This window comes from Adiantum capillus-veneris, chromosome 27 (genome assembly GCF_014529385.1).
Source record: "Adiantum capillus-veneris isolate H3 chromosome 27, ASM1452938v2, whole genome shotgun sequence".
In the NCBI taxonomy this organism is placed as follows: Eukaryota; Viridiplantae; Streptophyta; class Polypodiopsida; order Polypodiales; family Pteridaceae; genus Adiantum; species Adiantum capillus-veneris.
The window spans coordinates 112,364,115-112,381,949 of NC_140957.1; the positions used below are offsets into that span (position 1 = coordinate 112,364,115).

A 17,835-nucleotide genomic window follows, 5' to 3' on the forward strand; every position below is an offset into this window, starting at 1 on the left:
TGTCTGTCTGTAGTGGAAGCAGAGGCCGAAATGAGCCCAAATCGAAAATCTGAGCAGACCAAGCTCTACGAGGTCTCCCAAAGTATTTGTCGACGTGCGAACGCTCGCCAAAGCTCACTGAAATCGGAGAAAAGTGAGCAGGCATGTACTGGAGCAGCAGGCGACTAAGCCCGGGAGGACGCAACCTGCTTTGATACGAATTGTTTGAATTAGGGTTGCAGAGAAACACACACAACTTGGAGAAGATGAAGGAAGCTCAAGGCACACAATAGAGAGTGTATTACTTAGTGTGCAATGGAAAAAATAGATAGCCCTAGAGTGATGGATGTATATCCAATGCTCGGGGGAAAAAACCTCCTAAAGAGGGAAAAAATGCCCCGGCAGTCCTAGTGTGTTCACACACATCACTACCACATGTATATGGTAACAAATGCCCTATCACCCATCAACCATATTGAATGTTTCAATAATTGAGTAAACCTAAATGAATCCAAGATAAGCCCAGATTCACCTTTGAAAGAAAGTGCAAGCTTAGATATAGACCCAAAGTACTCACCCACAAGACAATATAACCATTAACTCCATCGTCCATAGTATTGTTTTCAGAATAAAGATACAAAACTGACAAAAGTAAATTGACGAAAGTAAATCGATGACAATTGTACACATCATAGGCAAAATCACTTGATTGTTAAACTTTGCAAATGTAATAGTTACAACACCATTGTCATTATTGAAAAAATATACATGTTTTCAAAAAGACGTATAAACGTCGCCTCATGATACATATGCTATGACAAAAGAAAACTAATGCTATCTAGCTACGACTAGACTGACGTCGTCTAATCAGACGTCTCATTGCATCCAAGCGGCGTATCTGTCGGATTCTGCAAAAAAAAACAATAAGACAGCTTTCTGTAAGTATAAACATATAATTTATAAAACAATACAACAAATAGAAAAGAGTAAACCCTAATACTAACCATGCCGCGGCGAGAACTCAGAATGTCCATTGATGCATGGTTTTTAGGACCCCTTCTGAAGATGCAATAAAGGCACAGTCAGTTGTTGGGGAGATGAGGATACTCTAGTCCAAGGGATCTCAAAAGAGAAGAAAAATCTACTTCACAAGCACCAAAGAGTAAAAAGTGCCATGGATAGAAGATACGTGGGAACGAGCTCTTATGCATGCCTACAACCTATATCTTACAGAATAGCCCATTCTAAGTGTGAATTTCTAGTGAAATTTACACGAGGATGTTCGTGTGGACTCACAACACAGCATACTCCGTTTTCACTTTTTTACCGACAGTAAATATTTTTTACCTACAGTAAATATTTTTCACCTACATGGTAAATACAAATCACTTTTTACCTACAGTAACTTTTTTTACCCATGGTAAATATTTTTTACTGCACCATAAGTATTTGGTAGGTAACAGTTCACTGTTACTAGAAGCAGTGATTGGGCATCAACAATGCAGTTACAGGAGGAGAAAAAGGGAAAATCTTATGGTAAAGGTGAGTCAACAGGGATAAAGACTTTTGAGTTGAAAAGAGACATGCTGATTTTTTCAAAGAACACATGTCAAAAGAAGCCATGGTTGAGGATTTTTTGCGAATTTGATATTCAGGAGAACCTCCAGTTTCAACAGCCACCTACCTGCTCTTAAATGCTGGTCAAGGCCTTATCCCCATGTGTCACAATCAGAAAAATCAGCATTTACCCTCCCCTCTCACATCACTCTAGAGAATATCTTGATGGTGACATATCAGGTGACCTCAATCTGTTGACCACCCTAAGCAAAAAGTAACCCCAATTAGCGGATTTAAGCATGTTTATCCCTAATCCTAAACCCTCTCAGAAACCTATATAAGGAGGCCTTCTCTCACTCAAAACCAACACTTCACCCACTTCACCAAGCAACGAAGCTATGACGACATTGCTCACAACGAGGAGCTATGGATGGAGCTCTACTCTCTCTCCCTCTCTCTCTCTCTCCCTCTAGTATGCTACATTACTAGCCCTAAAACCTAAATAAGGAGTCTTCTCTCATGCTCCATGGCCACCATCCTCGCCATCATTCTCTAAGGTATTGACGCGTTGCTAGTAGGATCATACCTATTTGCTGGGTTGATTGTTTTTTTGACAAGGGGTTATGCCATCCTTGGCTTGCTTCTCTATATCCTTGTTATGTATGATCAGATGCCGTTGTATTGTTAAGCTGATGTCTTGTGTATATATATGCTACATAAGGTCCCTAAGCTTCGTTTCTATGTGTTTTTCCATATGTTTTGATGCCATCATAATGCCAGAAGTCTCACTTGCCTATGTGCACTATGTGTGAGGTCCCTAAACCTCTAAATTTAGGGTGGTGCCCCCCTTTGTTTTGTTCTTTGCTTGTTTGCATGAGGCGTGGTTTGTGGAGAGTGCACGAGTACAGAGGCCACCCGATTGCACTGCTCTTTTTCCCGCTATCATTTTGGTGCCCCCACTGAGGAGGGCTACACAGACCTTCAGTCCACAAGCAATGAAGATGTGCAATCTACAACATGGACGAATGGCGTGAGGAGTTTGCAAATTGGAGAACAGAAGAGGAGGAGGCTTTAGAGGCCTTAAAAGCTTTCATCGAGGTCTTGTTACCAGGTGGAAGATCGCCTCTACACCTAAGTGGCCCAAGGCCGCAGCGCGTACTCAAGCGTAAGGTAACATTTGGCTTAATCTCATTAATAAGGGATTACATGACCACTACAGGCAAGAAAAAGGCTAGTGAGCAACCAACTTCAACCTCCAACTTGCAACCACGACTCTCACCCCTAAATCCTCCTGAAGCAAAGAGGCGAAGGCTTGCCTACAAGATTGTCGCCCGTCTTCGAGTGCTCCTAGTGCACTTTGTGAATCCAGACACCACCAATCCCAAGCCAACCTCCTGTCCGCGTGAAGATCACTTTGGATATTGTCCGAAGTGCTTGGAGACCGGGTGAAAAGCCTCCCTGCCCTACCTTTGCTGCTAATTTTCAAGAAGTTATCTCAATCTAAGGAAACTATCTTAGTTGATGATGTGTTGCACATTAATGGTGTCACTTTCATTCGTCATGCTGATTATGGTAATAGCATCCAATTGTTTCTTGCTAAAAGGCTCAGCATTGTACAAAGTGTTGCCATCACGCCTTACGTCTTCACAGATGCATCAGGAAGAGTCGAAGTGATCCGAGGTGCTGACCTTCTGTGGCTGATCAGGCTCATTGGTCCCAAGGTGGTGCAACTAAGCTAGGCTCTTGTGTGTAAGTATGGATGCCAATAATGAGAATGATGATCCCCGCATGATTCCTTTTCATTTTGTGCGTCATATCCGTGTGAATATTTGTATTGATAGAAAAATCTTTTATCAGCAAAGAATAGCCCTGTTGTTTGGAGCCGAGAGACTTGGGGAAATCTTGCGCTCTCCTCATCCTGTCATTCTACCCTTACTAGACTATTACCATTCCTTTGATGTGTCGATCTTCATCCTATTTTGAGCTAAGTTGTGCTAAAGCTCCAAATTGTAATTACCATACTCTATTTTAAAATAAATTGGAGCTGTTTGTGTAATTGTTTACTCTCTCACTTATGGCCTTCCCTAATTTTTATGGTAAGCCTGGGGAGGTTGCTCCAGACTTTTTGGATAATTTGGAAATGGCCTTTCTGGTATCGGGAAGGGATGACGAAGCTACTAAGTTAAGGGCCTTTCCTTTGGTCTTGAGGGAAGGTGCAAAATTATGGTATCAAACTTTGGCACCTGAAGAAAGAAGAGACTGGGAGTCCTTAAAGATGGCCTTCATCGAAGAATTTCGCCGCCATGAGCCTCCAGAGGAGATATGGAGACAGCTCTTAGAGCTACGCCAAACATCACCCAATGACTATAGAAGCTATGAAGGAAAGTTTTCCAACCTGTGGGAGAAATGGTGTGCATCACTAGGTGAAGGAGAAAGGGCGCCAGAATGCCTAAAGAAGGATTGTTTCCTGGCAGGGCTTTACCCCATCCTTCGAGAAAAGGTAAAAGGTAAATTCCCAGATACCTTTGATAAAGCTATGACTTATGCAAGGGAGAAGGATAGGAAGTTAAAATTCCAAGCTCAACTACAAGGGGGAATGGAGCCTCCACCGCTAGCTCAACGTACGGCAAGGGTAGTAGCAGGGACAGGAGCAACAAACCAAGAGTCCTCTCAACAAGAATTACTTCAACAAATCACCAATCAACTAGAGAGCCTGTCCATCAATCTGGTTCAAGGTGTACGGGCTCCCCAGCCAGGAAATGAACGAAATAGACAAGAAGGACAAAGGCAAGCACGTGAGTACATTTGCTACAAATGTGGAGAGGTAGGTCACGGCATGTATTATTGCCCCCATCCACGACGCTATCAAGGAAATGGCAATCAAAGACGGCCTCCTCGCCAGCAAGTCACTCCTCCTCGAGCTAGGCCACTAAATGGACAAAATGCACACGTGGCTCCACCAATCCAAATATTGAGACCCCCTCCTCCACCACCACAAGCACCAGCAGAGATCCCTCCACTACCATCGAGAGGGGAGGACAGGGCTGTCTCTGTCATAAGTCTTGACAATGGTAAGGATAAAGGGAAAGAAAAAATGGAGGAAGCTGTTGCCATGCCAATAAAGAGAGTTAGGAGACAAAGAACTAATGAAATGGAAGCTTCAGAGCCGGATAAAGGGAATGAGGGTTCCTCCCAAGTGATAGGAGACAAGAAAAGGAAGAGTAGGTCAAGGAGGCACATAGGAGTAGAAGAATTTCCACTTGGGGTAGGATCCATACCTTACGACCTGGTAGCAGATGTGAGTAAGCAAGGACCAAAGATTTCATGGCAGCAACTCCTCCACCTTTCCCCAAAGATGCGTAGAACCTGGTCTAAGATGGTCAGCACCAGGAGGGCTAAGGCAAAGTCAGTTGGGTCTATTAGTGCAAGAGGCATGAAGGATATCGTACCAGTCATTGATGCAGAGATTAAGAGTCAGCGAGTCTCCAATGTGTACATAGATGGTGGAGCCGAGATTTGTGTTATGACAGAGAAATTAATGCACAGGTTGGGTTTAAACGAGCAAACTTCCTTACAAGCTAAGATGGAAAATAATGTAAGGGTGGCTTGTGTGGGAAAGGTTAATGGAGTGAAGGTTTCAGCTTTTGGTGTTGCAATCTCAATTGATGCTTATGTGATCCCAACTAAGGGGGAGGGCTATCCGCTAATCCTTGGAAGACCTTGGCTTATGGCTATGAAAGCTAGGCAAGATTGGGAGACAGGTTCCCTTGAGTTGCGACCAAATCATAAGGTAGGTGGCAAGCAACAAAAAATTGTGTATGACATGAAGCAGGGTAGACAACAAGACCTAGAGATGGAGACTTCTATGGATGAATGGAGCACAAGCAGCTGCTCTTCATCTGAGGATGAGTCATCTGAGGAGGATGCTAGCTCTTTGGAAGTCATGGGTATCATACTGCGAAACCCAGAAGGAGAAGGTGGTCAAGACTCTCTAAACAAGGAAGAAGCCACAGGCTTAGAGGAGATGCTAGCTAAGGACCTACTAGAAGAAGAGAGAGAACCCTATTTGTAGGTACTAAAGAAGCATGCTGGCCTCTTTATAACTGATTATGAGCACATTAAAGGAGTGACGGTGACCCAACACCATATCCAATTAAAGGAAGGTGTCGTCAACCTTGTTGGTGATGAGGTATTTGCACAGGTTGAAGCTCTAGTAGGTCATGTTTCTGAGTATAAAGAGATGGTTGTGGAGACGTTTACAGAGGGTTTGGATACAGGTTTGAAAAGTGATCAGGTTTGCTTGGCTATGCAGCAAGTGGAGGCAAATGGCAGGGTCTTGCTATGTTATGTGATGCTATGGATACATGTGTTATTGGAGGTTGCTTCACATATATTTTTGTGTCAATGGCGAGGTTTTTTTGAAGTGGACTATACCATGGAGGGTTTTGTAGCAGATGGTAGGATAGCTTATGATTCAGGTTTCTCAAGTGATGGCAAGTATGCTTATAGTGGACACGAAGGATTATGGATGCAGGGTGACGAAGCTCCGTGCTATAAAGAGCTGGAAGGGTGGCCTGTCTATTGGCCTACAAGTGCAAAGGAAGGCTTGGATATACATGTTTTACAGGTTGATGGCAATGAGCAATGCTTTACTTTTGATCCAGGTGGATTCTACACCATGTGTGGGGGAGCTTTGAGCTTTCCATTTGACCCTGGAGGGTGATGCAGTAGCAGATGCTTTTTTCTCTATCTCTATCCTATCTATATAGCCACTATACTATCATTTTTCTTATACAGTCTATAGCTCTATGTTATATAATTCTCTCTATACAGTCATCTTTTACCTAAATAATACTATGGTTGAGCATGAATGCTCAACGAGGGGTTGGGGCAAAAAAAAAAAAAAAGAGAAGAAAAAAAGAAAAAAAGAGAATGCTACTAGTGAAAGCGGATATTGACAATGGATGGGGTATGGATTTCAAGGGTCTAGGAGACCAGTTGTTAGTCATGGATGGATACCATTATTCATCAGAAAGGACTAAACAGGGTGCATCAGCCAAGAAAGCAGTAACATGGCAAATTAAATTGGTACCAGGTGGGTAAGTATTCAAGAGAACCCTATTGTAGCACAACCTACAGCTAGAGGCATCAAATACCTCTAGCTTAAGGGGGAGGGCTATATGATGCATGGTTTTTAGGACCCCTTCTGAAGATGCAATAAAGGCACAGTCAGTTGTTGGGGAGATGAGGATACTCTAGTCCAAGGGATCTCGAAAGAGAAGAAAAATCTACTTCACAAGCACCAAAGAGTAAAAAGTGCCATGGACAGAAGATACGTGGGAACGAGCTCTTATGCATGCCTACAACCTATATCTTACAGAATAGCCCATTCTAGGTGTGAATTTCTAGTGAAATTTACACGAGGATGTTCGTGTGGACTCACAGCACAGCATACTCCGTTTTCACTTTTTTACCGACAGTAAATATTTTTTACCACAGTAAATATTTTTTACCTACAGTAAATATTTTTCACCTACATGGTAAATACAAATCACTTTTTACCTACAGTAACTTTTTTTACCCATGGTAAATAATTTTTACTGCACCATAAGTATTTGGTAGGTAACAGTTCACTATTACTAGAAGCAGTGATTGGGCATCAACAATGCAGTTATAGGAGGAGAAAAAGGGAAAATCTTATGGTAAAGGTGAGTCAACAGGGATAAAGACTTTTGAGTTGAAAAGAGACATGCTGATTTTTTCAAAGAACACATGTCAAAAGAAGCCATGGTTGAGGATTTTTTGCGAATTTGATATTCAGGAGAACCTCCAGTTTCAACAGCCACCTACCTGCTCTTAAATGTTGGTCAAGGCCTTATCCCCATGTGTCACAATCAGAAAAATCAGCATTTACCCTCCCCTCTCACATCACTCTAGAGAATATCTTGATGGTGACATATCAGGTGACCTCAATCTGTTGACCACCCTAAGCAAAAAGTAACCCCAATCAGCGGATTTAAGCATGTTTATCCATAATCCTAAACCCTCTCAGAAACCTATATAAGGAGGCCTTCTCTCACTCAAAACCAACACTTCACCCACTTCACCAAGCAACGAAGCTATGACGACATTGCTCACAACGAGGAGCTATGGATGGAGATCTACTCTCTCTCCCTCTCTCTCTCTCTCCCTCTAGTATGCTACATTACTAGCCCTAAAACCTAAATAAGGAGTCTTCTCTCATGCTCCATGGCCACCATCCTCGCCATCATTCTCTAAGGTATTGACGCGTTGCTAGTAGGATCATACCTATTTGCTGGGTTGATTGTTTTTTTGACAAGGGGTTATGCCATCCTTGGCTTGCTTCTCTATATCCTTGTTATGTATGATCAGATGCCGTTGTATTGTTAAGCTGATGTCTTGTGTATATATATGCTACATAAGGTCCCTAAGCTTCGTTTCTATATGTTTTTCCATATGTTTTGATGCCATCATAATGCCAGAAGTCCCACTTGCCTATGTGCACTATGTGTGAGGTCCCTAAACCTCTAAATTTAGGGTGGTGCCCCCCTTTGTTTTGTTCTTTGCTTGTTTGCATGAGGCGTGGTTTGTGGAGAGTGCACGAGTACAGAGGCCACCCGATTGCACTGCTCTTTTTCCCACTATCATCCATCAGGGTGTTTAAGCCCTTTCTGCCTGCGTACTCGCGTTTGTACGATGTGGGGTCACGTCCTGTCATCGACCACTGTCAAAACATACAAAGAATCCATTATGTTAGAATTTAAAAACCCCTAAACCCTAAACTATCAAACCTAAAGAGCAATGCAAAAACACTTACAAAATCGGCCTCAAATGATGCCCACCCGCTACTCCCCAAGTGGTACGAGCTCCCTGCCTCTACTCGTGCTCTGGCTACCTCCTTTTGTTGCTTCCACTTGTCGGGATTCTCGCGTGCTACTTTCTTTTCATTCTTCCAATCTTCTTTGGCCAGCCAATCTGGTCTATTCCACCCATGCTTAATTTCTTTTTGCACTTCGAAATGCTTGTGCTTGCAGTATTCGCGCATTCGAACCTTCATCAGGTCTTCATTGAAGCGGTCATCCCATGTTGAAACGGGAAACTCGTCATGAAGCACATTGATGACTCTGTCTTTTAAATTACTTGGTACTTCACTGCAGGTGTTTAGTATGTAGTGTCTAAACACCTGAGAGAAAAGACCGCGCATGCGCGAGATCACCTTCTTGCCTTCATCATCCAAGATGGTGCCACTGCTGAAGTCCACGGAGTAAGACAAGACCTCTCGTCGGTGATGCGTGAACCTGGGTGTCCCGATAGGGGTCTCTAGCGATGTGTCGGTGGGGGTACGGACATCAGATGTCTCCACTGGATTCTGGGCCCCGAAGCGAGGAGTGTTGACTGGAGTGACTCTTGGACAAGTAGCTAGTGGTGTGTAGCCGCTAGGAATAGCCATCAGATGTAGATGGAAATGCCGTGGCTGGTGTGGGTGCGAGCAAAGAAGGGGAGGGTAAAGAGCCTCGTCGAACACGAGGTGGTGTCGAGGCACCAGCGGCATCCCCACAACAACCACCGCCACCACTACTAGAGCGTTGGTGCCTAGACAAGTGTGAAGATCATCTCGTTGACACCGAAGCTTTGGAGTGCGCTGAATGCTCCGAAACAGAGGGAGACGCTAAAGGAGTAGGAACACGTGATGGTGCTCCAGAGCAATGACGCTCCACGTACCACTGTCTCTGTTGGGGTGACAAAGAAGAAAGAAACTCTTCATCATCCATACGTGCATTAAACACACAAACAATTAATCTTAATATTGAATGAATGGAGAAGAAAACGTGTACAAGTAGAGAGAGAGAGAGAGAGAGAGAGAGGACTCATAAAGGGGGAGGGATTCTTGTGTAGAAAGATTTCGTTGAATTTCTGTGAATTTGTAAAAGCACTACGCCCGGGTGCGATGAAGGCTGAAGCTGCATCGCGAAGGTTTGCTCATAGAAGTTGCTTGTCCCACCACTAAATCTAATTGTTCGGGTGAAAGAGACGCTGAGAAGCAGTAGTAGTGCTTCTTAGTGTCTCTTTCACCCGATCAGCTAGATCTAGCGGTGGGACAAGCAGCATCTATGTTGAGCAGACCTTCGCGATTGCAACTTCAGTCTCCATCCCACTCGGAGCTCAGTGCTCGTCGTCCCTGCTTGTGAGAACATACCTAGTGCATACGTACCTGGAGTGGACGCAAAGACCATTAAATACAATGATGCAATGATGCATATAGACATAAATGGACAAAAAGCCATGCAAATACAATATATATTATAAAATGTAGCTAATTTGTTCAAATACAATATTTATGGCTTTAAGAGGTCTCTCTCTCATCCTCGCAAAGCTCAGCATAACTTCCCATATCTATATAGAGCTCTCCAATTAAAAAGATGTCCTGCATTTCATTTTGTACATCCTCTACATGCACCCCATAGAGAGTAGCAGCTTGATGCTCGTCTGGCACCACCTTAGTGGCTTCTCCAATCTCCTCCATTGATGCCGCTGTGATTGGCACATGGTAGCCTTCATACGTCCGTGCACTACGAGGGGCTACCTCTATGACGTACCACCAATATGTGCTCTTTGAGCAATCTACACAACGAAAAAAATACGATACAATTGTGTAAAAATCTATCAGATCATTATACATCTACAGTTTTTTATTAAAGTAAACACATTGTAATAGATCACTTGAAAAGAGTTGTGACGCTAGTATCACTCCATCCAAACTTTGTCTACATGTTGAGAAGAACCATGAGCGCCTTCAATCTAAACGCATGTGCTCCATCATACAATGGCATATCGGCTTCACTTTTCATATCATCATAGATAAGCCTTTCTGAATCCATGATTGTCTCGATCATTTCATCGATCTCGGGCTCAAACATTGCCTCGTTGGGAATGTGGTCTGCATGATCATCCCCCGAGCTGTCAGAGGCTACATCTTGTGGCCTCACATATGCTGCTTGACCAAAGCGCCTGCGAATACGTCTATTGGGTTGCAAGATTGCTGCCTGTTGGCCAGCGTCAGAGTCCGACGAGTTATAATTGGCAACAACTCGATCTATAATAGATGGATCGAACTCGCCAAATTTGTGAACGTGCTACAAATAAACATGTCTTGTCCGTTTCACAACATGCTTGCATTGATTACAAGGACATAAGATCCTCGTTGAGAGATAGGTGTTTTGGTTGGACGGCCCCACATCCTCGTCACTACTCATAATGAGGGTAAAACCCTTATAACCTGGACAACAAATTTAATCTTCTATTGGCATTCTCCATCTTATCTCTCTCTCTCTCTCTCTCTCTCTCTCTCTCTCTCTCTCTCTCTCTCTCTCTCTCTCTCTCTCTCTCTCTCTCTCTCTCTCTCTCTCTCTCTCTCTCTCTTTGTTCACATTGTAAACTACCTCACATTCTCTAGTCATGTCCAATCCCCGCACACCTCGGTCTAGAGGTGCACGGAGATCGGAACCACCGCTTTATAATCTCGTCTTTATTGGTCAATGCCTATATTTGTGGGTACAAGAAATCTACACACCCACATCTACATGATAGTGCATGTAGTGGACAAAACCCCTTTGCCTCTTCTCTAGCTGTAGAATTTCACAGCATCTTAACATCTTTTCAAAGTAGATCTTTGTTCGAAGGATTACTTAACCCATTACATGTTGGCCTCCAATCTGAGTATCATGCCGTTGAAAGCTTTCCAGCTTAAGGTCGCATCTGTAGAGAGGAAGAGAGGGATCACCGTTCGTCTAACTCTAATTTTTTTACCGTAATCTTGAAGGTAGACTCCAATATGAAAACTCAATCCAAAATCTAATCTTAAATCTAACCTAATTGAACATGTGGTGATTCGCTCCATTGAAGGGTAAAAGACATACCAATGGGGCTACTAGCTGCGTAGATGTGAATGGGCCTCACTTCATAAGACGATTTTAAATTTCAAATTCGTCGTTTGCTCTCGTGCGCATGCACTCTCGCTCTTGTGCTCTCTCTCTCTCTCTCTCGGCAGCAGAAGTCGAACATCCAGGTGGAATTGCTGGTCCGCATGGTCCATCGAACATAAATCTAGATCTAATTTAATCTTAAACTCAAAATAAACCTAAATCTAATCTAATCTAACGTAAACATAAATCTAACATAAATAAATCTAAATTTAATCTAACGTAAATTTAACTCAAAATAAAGCTAAATCTAATCTAATATAACTTAAATAAACCTAAATCTAAATCTAACCTAATCTTAAACTCAACATAAACATAAATCTAAATGTAATCTAACTTAATCTAATTTAAATTTTAATATAATCTCTTTCTCTCTTTGTTTTCTCCCCTTACCTCTCTCTTTCGTCTTCTTTCCCTCTCTCTCTCTCTCTCTTTCTCTTTGTTCAACAGGTCTTGAGTTCAACTCCTCATCAGCTAGATCTTTAAGGTCTCTTGGGATAGTTTCCTACGACGTAAAAACTTTCTTCTTCTCGGGTATGTGTATGTGTGGGTGTGCCAATAAAAAGAGGAAAATGGTATAACCTTTCTATCACCCAATGTGGTAGATTGGTTATGCCATTTCCCTCTTGAATAACAGGTCTTGAGTTCACTGAACTCCTCGTCGGATAAATCTTTAAGGTCTCTTGGGATAGTTTCCTACGACATTAACACTCTCTTCTTCTCGGGGGGGGGGTGTGTGTGGGTGTGTGTGTGCGCCAATAAAAAGAGGAAAATGGTATAACCTTTCTATCACCCAAGTGTGGTAGATTGGTTATGCCATTTCCCTCTTGAATAACAAGTCTTGAGTTCAACTCCTGGTCGGCTAGATCTTTAAGGTCTCTTGGGATAGTTTCCTACGACGTTAAAAGTATCTTCTTCTTTCTCTCTCTCTCTCTCTCTCTCTCTCTCTCTCTCTCTCTCTCTCTCTCTCACACACACACACACACACACACACACACACACATTGTGTTTTTGAGAGAGAGAGAGAGAGAGAGAGAGAGAGAGAGAGAGAGAGAAAGAGGGGAAGGGAACATGAGAGAGAGGAGAGGGAAGGAGCATACCTGGCTCTCCTTCCTCTCCTTGTGTATGTGTGTGTGTGTGTGTGTGTGTGTGTGTGTGTGGAGAAGAAAGAAAGAGAGAGGGAGAGCGCGGGTTACCTCTTTGCTTGCTTGAGCGCCAAAAACTCAGATCTGAGTTTTTGAGAGCTCTCGGTTTATTTTTTACCCCTATCGGTGTCGCTATGGGCGCCGCGATGATCATCGCTAAGCTACAAGTAAACTAGCGACGCCATGAATTTTCACTTTCAAGTGTCGCACTGCGAGCGTTGCTAATGTGAAGTACCTCTTGTAGTGTCTTGGCCCACCAGTCAGGAGAAGGAAATATGAATTTCCTAGTCTGCTATGCAAGCAGGTAGCTTAATAGTGCTGAAAAGAACTACACAACCACTGAGAGAGAGGGGTTGGGGATGATATACGCTGTTAAGAAATTTTGGCATTATCTCCTTGCACACAAATTCGTGTTTTCCATCGATCATCAAGCCCTCTTATATATCATAAACAAACCGTGCACTACTGGAATAATTGTACAATGGTTTATCATATTGCTAGATTTTGATTTTATTGTCGTGGTCAAAAAAGGGAAGACGCGTCTACAAGCAGATCACCTTTCCAGACTCCCAAACGGAGAAGCTCCTGAAGGGGTAGACGATGACATCCCCTGACGCATATCTTTTCAATGTAGAAATGATACCAAAATGGTCTTAGGAGATAGTCAATTTCCTATCCTATGGAGGTGGGTTTGATTGAATAGGGCAGGAAAGTAAAAGAAAAATGGTTTGACAATCATGGTATTTCCAATTACTTGGCAAACATTTGTACCATTTAAGCTCGAACAACATTTTGCGGTTGTGCATAAGTCTAGAAGAACATATTCAAGACTTAGCATTTCATTGCTCGCAAAAGAAAACATATCAGTGCTTGCAACAGTTAGGAGTTCGTTGGCCGAATATGCACGAGTACATTACTAACTGTACAACTTGCAGGTCTAAACCATCAATAGGACATGCTACACTGTTTTAGGTGACAACTGCACCAAAATGGAGCCAATACATTATTGACTATCTGACAACGAGGACGTTTCTTGAAAATACCTCTAGGGCAGGACAAAGGGCCATAGAAATAGAGGTTTGAGATTTTGCACCAATTGAACGTCAGTTGTATAAGAGAAGAAAGGACAATAAACTCAGGATATATGCGACTAAAAGCATGTATTTGCCAATCCAAGACAAGGAACATGAACGAATCAATGGAGGCCATTTTTCAGGGGATAAGACGGCTAAATTTTTCTTGACCATTGGGATATGGTGGCCTATATTACACATGGATGCTGACGAATACATTAAGAGATATGATGCATGTCAATGTACCAAAGTATCGATAAGCAGAGATGAGATGCCTCTAAGGCCAATGATGGGAGCTAGAGATTTTTCTAAGTGGGGTATAGATTTTGTGGGATCAATTTCACCCCTTGCTTACAGAACTCATGCCCAATATATCATTGTTGCTACAAACTATCTTACAAAGTGGGCTAAAGCTAAGGCCACACAGAAAGCAGATGCTAGGACTATTGCATAGTTTCTATACAAAATATCATAGTTCCTAATTGGATTAGTGGTTGTCGGCTTTAAAAATATCATTTACCACTTACACAGGGCATGCTTCAACAAATTCATGCAGAAAAGAAACTATCTCAAGAAAAGCAACGGGTAGTCAAAGAAGCTCAAGAATAAGCCAGAGAGCGCATGGCAAAACGGAAGGTTCTATGACAATAGCAATAGCACGGACCACCACTACAAATAATGTGATCAAAGTGAAATATTTTGAGGAGGAGCATACACCGAATCCAACCATAACAGTCAATCAAGTGGAGACCAAGGCAATCCTAGATTCTAGAGCTCAAGGAAATCATATTTCTTGCAACCTTGACACTTGAGGGACAGCTTCAACCAACACAACAAGAAATTCAAAGCTGTAAAGAGCACTGAATCAAGGCATTGGGTTGGATGGTGAAACATGTACAGATTAATCAATACCTCTATCCACATAAGTTTTATGTGGTAGAAGATAGGTCAATGCAACATCCATTATTGCTTAGTCATACATGGTAGTGAAAGTACAACGTACAGATTGATTGGAGATTTGATACAGTCAACATTCAACATGTTCAAGAAAATTAAGTGGTTCCATTTGCAGTAGAACCAAACCACAAACCGGTGATAAAGGACTTAAAAATTAAGGGCAAAAAACCCTTCCCTACACCAAATCAACAATGGATTCCAAAGAACAAAACAAAGGAGGTTACTACGACAGAGCCAAGCATCAGGAATAGTCAAAGGGGTCTATCTAGAAAACGCACCAAGCAACGCCAACACTGCAGTCACAAACAACACCTAAACAATCTTGGGTTAAGAAGGCAGAGGTTGCACAATTTTTGCAGACCACGCTTACAGCTATCAAAACAAAGGCAAAATGGTAAACCCCAAAAACCAAACCAAAAGTAAAATCAAGTATGGGTATCAAAGAGGTTGATTGTTGCACAACGTCATCCAACAAAAATCTGGATTCCGAAGCGACACAACAAAGAAATCTCTTCAGTACCAACCCCTCAGATCCATCCCAAACCACATACCTATCACCAAAGACAAAATGTGAAATAGATTTGGGTATCCACGCAATTATGGAAATCTAAAAAAGACCACACTCAAATTTGAGTAATTAAACAAAGGTGCATACAAACGCCATATGTGGATCTTGGATTCAAACAAGATTGTCAACAACACTGGCCACACAAACCAGAAGTACCAAAGCAACCATTGTCAAAAAAATAGCAAGCGGCCCACTTAGAACGATTGTTATTTCACCGCTATCCTATTGGTACTGAGTTAATAGGAAACCTCAAAATCAAATGCCCAATAAGCACATCGCATATACCCTCCTCTTGCACCGCATTAGTTTTTCCCATGCATTGACCCAGAATGCATATAGGGCCTACTTACATGGCCTGCATTAGCACCACTTGGTAACCTATGCATAACACATACCTTAGGGTGATACATTGTCGTCCAGGAGGACTCCAACTAGGATGGGGGGAGGCATTCTCAATGTGAACCCGACAAACTAAGAAAAGTACTAAAAGGGCACTGTTTTCTATGTTTTTGGGTTTTGATTACGTTTGATTGCAAAAATTTGGTAAACCCAAGTATATATGCCCTTATCTAATGTGATCCTACAGGGATACATGAGGAAAAATGCCACTAATGAGCCTCTAGGTGTGTGTGTGTGTGTGTGTGTGTGTGTGTGTGTGTGTGTGTGTGTGTGTGTGCCTGTGTATATATGTAAAAATAGCAGTTTTTATGCATAAAAGTGAGAAAAACATAGCAATCTGGCCAAAAACATTGCGAATGATTGTACATAGCAAGTTATTGTGTTGATTTTAATTTATTTTGATTTATTGGTATTTTTTGAATTGTTTTACTTATTTTTGTTAATTATTTGAAGAAAAACAAAGAAAAATAAGAAAAGCAGGCGAGATGGAATCAAAATGACAAAAGAAGAATATAGGTGTGACCAAAAAGTCAAGAACAACTTATGGTGAAGTTGGAGTGCAATTATGGAAAAAATTGCGAAAGCCATTGATCTGGCCAGTTTTTAGACGAAATGGCAAATTATCCAAAAGTGGGTCAACCAGAGTCCAAATGGAGAAATTTTAAGCCTATAGTGCATTTTACAATGAGATAGGAGCACATGTCAAATTTCATTGCAAGTGGTCCGGGGACCCCCAATATAAGATATTTTGGGCCCACTTACTATCTCATTTCTACTATTCACATTTAGAGAAAGAGCCAGACAAACCTAGAGTGCGCGGACTTCGATGGCCTTTTACGACACACACGGGACACTGTCCCGTGCTAGACATGAGAGGTAGGCTCCTCATCATGTGCCCTCCTTGTTGTATGCTTACTTCATCGCGAAAACCTATGGAAACGGCATTGTGGCTTCGGGGGGAAGAGACCAAAATAGGACTATAACGCAACAACTACTAACCGGATAGCTACAAGACTTGATAGGAGGTTAACCCTAGGCTAGATAAACACATTTATGACCTCCTATGTTGGTTTGGGCCAGTTGGAAAAACCCTACCATCCTGGAGCCTACAGAATCCGACCCAGAAGAAAGTTATCAGAATGCTACCAAAGTTCATAAGTAGGTGCTCCTTGTGCCTACAAGCCTATGTAATTTCCTCTAGAGTCAAACTACCAGGAGTTGTTCAAAACATCAAGCTAGGCTTCGGACACGCAAAGCGTCATTTGGCTACACCAAACTTCACGGACACCATCGACATATCATCAACAACCAGCATATATGGTCAGACAACAAGAAAAATTGTTGCCAACCATCTCCTCACAAAAAGACGCTATTTGAGTGACAAATTGCCAAAAAGGGTAAGTCCAAATGTTACACCGAAGCCATGGGAAGGTGCCCTACTGCATCCACAATCCTGGGAGGTTGATCACAAGAGGAATCACCGCGGAAAGCCATCTCCAAGTGAAGGAATCCTTTTCAGAGAATAAAATGCCAAACAAGGAGTTTCTAGTCTAAACAGCTGACTTTTTAAGATGAAAACTAGCAATTGGGGCTTATGACACAAGCACAAAGCACTTCAAAGCATTAGAGTTGATTTTTATCAAAACAAACAGACATCATACGCATATGATGTCTCGCAACCAATTTTTGCACATGAACTACTCATTTGAATCCACAAACACATTGTGCATACTCTAACCATGAAGTACACAAAATTTCATAAGATTTGGAGCTAGTTAGGGTGTCCAATGCCCAAAAAATACAAAGTCTAGGCCTAATCCCACAATTTGGCCTTAGACCAAACAAAAGTGCTCCACAAAAGTGCTCGAAACCAAGTGAAATTTTATACAAGGCAAGCACATAGCATATACATCATACCCCTATGCTCAAATAATCGTTTTCTAAGATTAGACATCATAAGCATATGATGTCTAGACTTGTCTCACAGAGGAGTTCTGTCAACATTTTGGGCATCCAAATTTGTATAGCATGGCACATATAGCCTCCACACCAAGTTTGGGCACCTTTGGGCATGTTTTGATCACCATCCTCATCATTTTACAAATCAAAGTGTCTGAAGAACCTTTTATGGCCTTGGGTACATGAGCACTAGTCCA

General features: G+C 42.2%; 1 pseudogene; it reads right to left on the reverse strand.

Moving 5' to 3' along the window:
* Positions 1 to 842: 842 nt before the first annotated feature.
* The window catches only part of LOC147422580 (uncharacterized), a 131,704-nt pseudogene continuing 114,711 nt past the window's right edge, over positions 843 to 17,835 (reverse strand).